Source organism: Abramis brama, assembly GCF_963993115.1.
Source record: "Abramis brama genome assembly, chromosome: 20".
NCBI lineage: Eukaryota > Metazoa > Chordata > Actinopteri > Cypriniformes > Leuciscidae > Abramis > Abramis brama.
Genome location: NC_139982.1, coordinates 30,530,367 through 30,536,366, shown reverse-complemented (window position 1 = coordinate 30,536,366; position 6,000 = coordinate 30,530,367).

The following is a 6,000-nucleotide window of genomic DNA, read 5'->3' as shown; positions in this document are numbered from 1 at the left end:
TCAGGAGGTCGGGTCACGAGATATTACTAGTGCTTATACCTTTAGGGTTAGAGAGATATGAACAAACCTCTAACCCTAAATCTTCAACTTTGGGCGAGTATCTCATCCCGCACGTGCACTATTTGTGCTACAGATGTGAATGATAGTTTACATCATGATGAGGAGAGGTGTGCTGTTATTTAATGATCAGATGGGTGAAAAAAACAACTTTTGGGCCCTATCTTACACCCGGCGCAATGCAGTTTCAGTCTAGTTTGCTAGTTTCAGCCCGATGCAGTTTTCATTTTCACGTCCTGCGCAACGTTGTTTAAATAGCAAATGCATTTGCGCCCATTTGCGCGCCCATGGGCTGCTAGTCTGAAAACCAGGTGTGTTCTGGCGCATTGTTGGCATGTTGCTATTTTAAGGCAACAGAAATAGACTGAACCATTGACCAACTGAACCCTGGTCTAAAGTCAATGGCGCAATATTTTTTTTTGTTATTTAAAGAGCGCGTTAGTAATGTGCGCCTATAGGCGGGTCCACAACGCGCATACACTCTGCTTATAACACACACAGGGACGCACAGCAGCACACAAACATGCCAAATATTAAAAATAAAAGGATCACAGTGTAAAAGATTATTATTGTGTACATAAAGATATGGTGAATCCGGCTTGTCCCGTAGATGTTCTGCTTGCGCACTTTTACCTCGCGCACGAGCAGATCCGTTTCCTCTCTGGAGACGGCTTCGGTCTTTCCACTATCAAATTCCGTCATGTAAATAACGAATCCGCCATGGCACGAGCGCAACTGGCATTTAAAGGGAATGGGAGATGAGACTCTGATTGGTTTAACGCACGTAAATCCCAAAACACACCCATTACTCATTAAGAGAATAGGGACAACCCTTTTAGACCATGCGCCGGGAGCGCCGACCATTTTTCCCATCGTTAAACTAGCAAAAGTGGATTCGGACACGCCCTAAGTGAACTTGCGCCATGCGCTTTAGACCATGCGCTTAGATCGTTAAAATAGGGCCCTAAATCTTCAACTTTGGCGAGTATCTCATCCCGCACGCGCACTATTTGTGCTACAGATGTGAATGATAGTTTACGTCATGATGAGGAGAGGTGTGCTGTTATTTAATGATCAGATGGGTGGAAAAAAAACACACATATAGAGTCATATCATGCTCTAGGAACCACCAAATAACAACCTGGTACCACCTAAAACCATAGTAACATGATAAAATGTTGAACTCAGAACAGCTAAGCCATCACCTAGCAATGCCTAGAAAACACCTAAAACACCATATTGGCAACTCAGAACACATTAGAAACCACAGAGAAAAGAAAAAAACCCACCAATTTGAATCTTATTATGCTCTTTTTACTATGCCTACATCAATCTATGAAGATACAACATTAGCATGCATGGTAATTACATACATCTGAACATAAACCGTCTATATGTTCTGTTCACAGTTCTTTTTGCTGGATATTCTGAGGAACCATGGGTGTTTGAAGCACGTTACTCTGACGGATGAGGTGAGGGGAATGTCTGCAAATGAAAGCATCTCTTTGAGGGTCCGCGCTCATGATTACCCTGGTGCTTGATCACAGAGCTATAGGAAACGCCTTTGGTTTGTCAAGAAGAATGACAAGATAATCACAGATGAGGAACATTTGAGTTCAGAGACAGAATGTTCCGAATGAATTATTAGCGTACCTCTTATTGCAGTATAAACCAGTTTTTTTATTGTAACTAAAAAGTGTTTGTTAACTGATATAAAGCTGAAATAAAATACAATCTGGAAATTAGAATAAAAACGTAAAAACGCAAGTGAAATTTAGAGATGTTGCCTTGGCAACTTAGTAAGTTTAAGTCAAAGTACTAAACTGAAATAAAAAAGAAAGCTTAATAGATATTTTAAAAAAAGTGACAACAAAATACCAAAATGAAAATAATGAACTAATTGAAAAATTAATAAAAACTATCATAGTATCTAAATAAAAACACTTATTAATATTATTATTATTTTAAGCATGAGAAACAGAATGCAATATTTAATGATAAATGCAAACATCACTTTTAAAATATAATATAAATAAACATATTATAAAATTAAAGGGTTAGTTCACCCAAAAATGAAAATCCTTTCATTAGTTACTCACCCTCATGTCGTTTCAAACCCGTAAGACTTTCGTTCATCTTCGAAACGCAAATGAAGATATTTTTAATGAAATCTGAGACATTTAATTTTAAGATTTAATTTAGGCTTTTATTCACATATAAACATTCATCAATGCACACATCAGTTGTGGTAAACGGAAGCTCAAGCATGTTCGCTTGACGTGCGGGAACCAATGAGGTTCATTCTCGTGTTACGTATCACGTTTGAGCTTCCGCAAGAACCAATGAGATTCACCGAAGAAAATGCAATCATCTATTAATCATATGTATTTCATTTTATGTATTTCATGCATAATGAATATTTGCACACCAAGCAAAGTATACATTCTGCACTGCAAAAATTAGGACGAGTATATAGTATGCCATTCTAAACATAACCAACAAAAAAAAGGTAAAACAGGAGAATGTGTTTCCTGCTTCAGGGCAAACACATCAAGAATCTCTTGCAGGAACGACTGTAAGGGTAATTGTAGTTTCTAGCCAGCAGCAAGGGTTAGCGTAAGGACACATTCTGCCCACCACCGCCTCAAATTCACCACAATCCCACTAACAGGCTACAAGATCAGCAAGACCCCGCTGAGCTCAAGCGGTCCGCTCATTAACACCCCACCAGGAGTCTGTGAGGGGCAATTCCTCAAACTACCCCTCGGCTCTTGCAGTGCTTGATTAACAGCCACACAGAAACTGTAAAACACAACCACCGTCGGCCTGAGCGTGGAGCCCTTCGTGTACTTACTTATATACGTAATCCATTGTGCTCCTAATGAATAAAAACGTTATGGGGATGACACACTAGTTATTAAAGATATAGAATCGTTCAATCACAAAAGAAAATTAAAAAATTGTACTCACCCCATGTTGATCCGCACCGGTGTGCTGTTATTAATATCAGATTTTAACTGGTGGCTGTATATTTGGTCATAGTGAGTGTTCCTGCACAACTGGCCATATAGCAATGGGAAATCGGACCATAAATGGGATCTGTTGAAAGTAAAATATAAGATGTTATTTATTTATTATTTATGAATAAAAGTTTTCTAAAAATTCACATTATGCAGGGGAAAAGTGTTTTTGCAGCAGTCCATATTAATCCTATTAAAGTTCTGAAATGCGTCAAGAGTGAAATTCATAATCGAATTGCATTCTTAGGGGCTGTTTACACGACACCACTTTTTACGCGTTTTGGCTGTTGATTTACACGACAACGGCATTTTTGGGTGCCTGAAAACGCAAACTTTTGAAAATGTGTTTCAAAGTGCACGTTTTTGAAAACGGTCTCCATGTAAACAACGAAAACGCGAAGCTATGAAAATGATGACATCATGCTCATGCGTATTACGCGACTATAGTGTGTCATCGCCATCTACTGGCCTGGCAGCAGAATACAGCGTTTTTAGTCGTTTTCGTGGATCCATGTGAATGGGGATCGTTTTGACAGTGGTGTCGTCTGTACGCGGAAAACTCAAAGGAAAAACTTCTCCGTTTTAAGCATATCGTAGCACTATTCAGAGAAGTCCACATTTGCAACAATAACATATGGTTTAATGGACAGACATCTGAAGGAATCTCAGTAACACTTCACAATAAGGTTTCAGTTGTTTACATTAGTTAACCACATTAGATAACATGAATTAACAATGAACATTTATTTCATTAGTAAATTCTAATTTCAACATTTGATGCATTTTTAAGATCAAACATTGTATTTGTTAACATTAGTTAATGCACTGTGAACTAGCATGAAGAAACCGTGAACAATTACATTACTAACTAACATTAACAAAGATTAATATAGGCTTTATTGTTCAATGACTGTTAGTTCATGTTAGCTAATGCGTTTACTGACAATGGGACCTTATTGTAAAGTGTTACCAGAAGCTCTTTTTATATGGAGTCTCGTGAAGCAGGGCTTTATTTATCACCAGAAAGGGTTCTGCTACAAACCAAAGAACTTTAATCTGGTGCCATTTAGAGCGATTTCGTATAAAATCTCCTGTTAGTGTTGCTGATGCTTTAGTGCAACAGTCTAGCACATGTGCATTTGAACTCGCTAATTTGCAGCTATTTTGTCGACAGCTAAAAGAGGCAATTATGATGTTTAGTGTCCAATTAGTGTGCGTCATGAGCGCTGTGTCCCACAAATTGACAGGTTTACCAAGTTCGGCACAGGTTAATTATCATATCAACACCACGTTCAAAATTAGCATAGTATATATTTGTAACACGGCCATTGAAAACAGAGCCAAATCCAATTTCAAGTGTATAGTTTTGTCCCGAGTTAAACCGCTTTTAACTCTGTTTATCAGTGCCGAACACAGTCACACAAACAGAATTTGCGGGTAATCCGGGCATCTCTGAAGGCCAATTAAAAGGAATCTTCTTAAGAGCGCGCCAAAGCGCCACAGTGGTCTTTAATGCCAGTCTGCTCGTGTCTAGTAAGTGTGCTGGCATTTTAAATGCCCGTCGTTTCACAAACAACCCTCATCAGCTTTCTGCCCCCCGCTGCGTCTTAAGGGCAGAGACATGCGCTCACACAAACACAAATGCTGAAATATACATGCTGCTAAATTACACAGTCTGCTCTCCCTGGATCCTTCACTCTCCCTTTATTTGTTTCCTTTTTTCCCTCTCATTAAGATTTTAAACCCAAAAAAACTTACAGAAATCAATAATTCTTGATCATATGCTGCCTTCAAGTGCTCTTGGGAAGTTCCTTATTGAGTTCGTAAATCGTAATTATGAGACTTTTTACAATGCTTTTAAGTGATTCTGGTCGGAAGCATTCAAATCACTGAAAATGATTGGCAAGATTTTGGAAAGGCTGTATTACTAACAGCTAAGCTGTGGAGCACTTCAATGATGTATTTCTGTAGGCCGACCCCTAAGTTAGCATCACTCTGGCTCCCTCGACAAAAACTTCATTTTTCATTGGCTTTTGGATTTTCATTGCAGAAAATGAGCTCTGTGACCAACAAAGGTTTATAAACACAATGAGGCTGTAAAAGCGAGCAGACGGAGTACAAACTCTGTATAGCCGCAAGACACTTGTTAGCAATTTTGCTTTTTTCAAGACATCTAAAAGCTTTTAAAAAATCCCAAGGTGGTGTATTTTATGCCATAAAAAATGTGAAAATATCTTGAGCTTGTGTTCACCAACAAACCTTATTTGTGACCCTGGACCACAAAACCAGTCACATGGGCCATTTTTTTGAAATTGAGATTTATACATCATATGAAAGCTGAATAAATAAGCTTTCCATTGATGTATGGTTTGTTAGGATAGGACAATATAAAACTATTTGAAAATCTGGAATCTGAGGGTGCGAAAAAATCGAAACACTGAGAAAATCTCCTTTAAAGTTCTCCATTTATGATCTTGATTGTGCAGCATTCACTCACAAAAATAAATGTTTTATATATTTACGGTAGGAAATTTACTAAATATCTTCATGGAACATGATCTTTACTTAATATCCTAATGATTTTTGGCATAAAAGAAAAAGCGATAATTTTGACCCATACAATGTATTGTTGGCTATTGCCACAAATATACCCGAGCGACATGTGACTGGTTTTGTGATCCAGGGTCTCATTTCAAGAGTTTAACCAAAAACCCATTTAAAAACCCATTGACAACAAGACAAAGGAATCCGAAGTCAAGTCACCTTTATTTATATAGCGCTTTATACAATACAGATTGTTTCAAAGCAGAAACAAATCTCTGTTTATTTACAGAGATAACAGGAAAATAATGCATTTCGACTGTTGTTCAGCTGAAGTCTGTTCAGTGTTGGTTCAGGTTTGTTGTAAAGATCATCAATTATC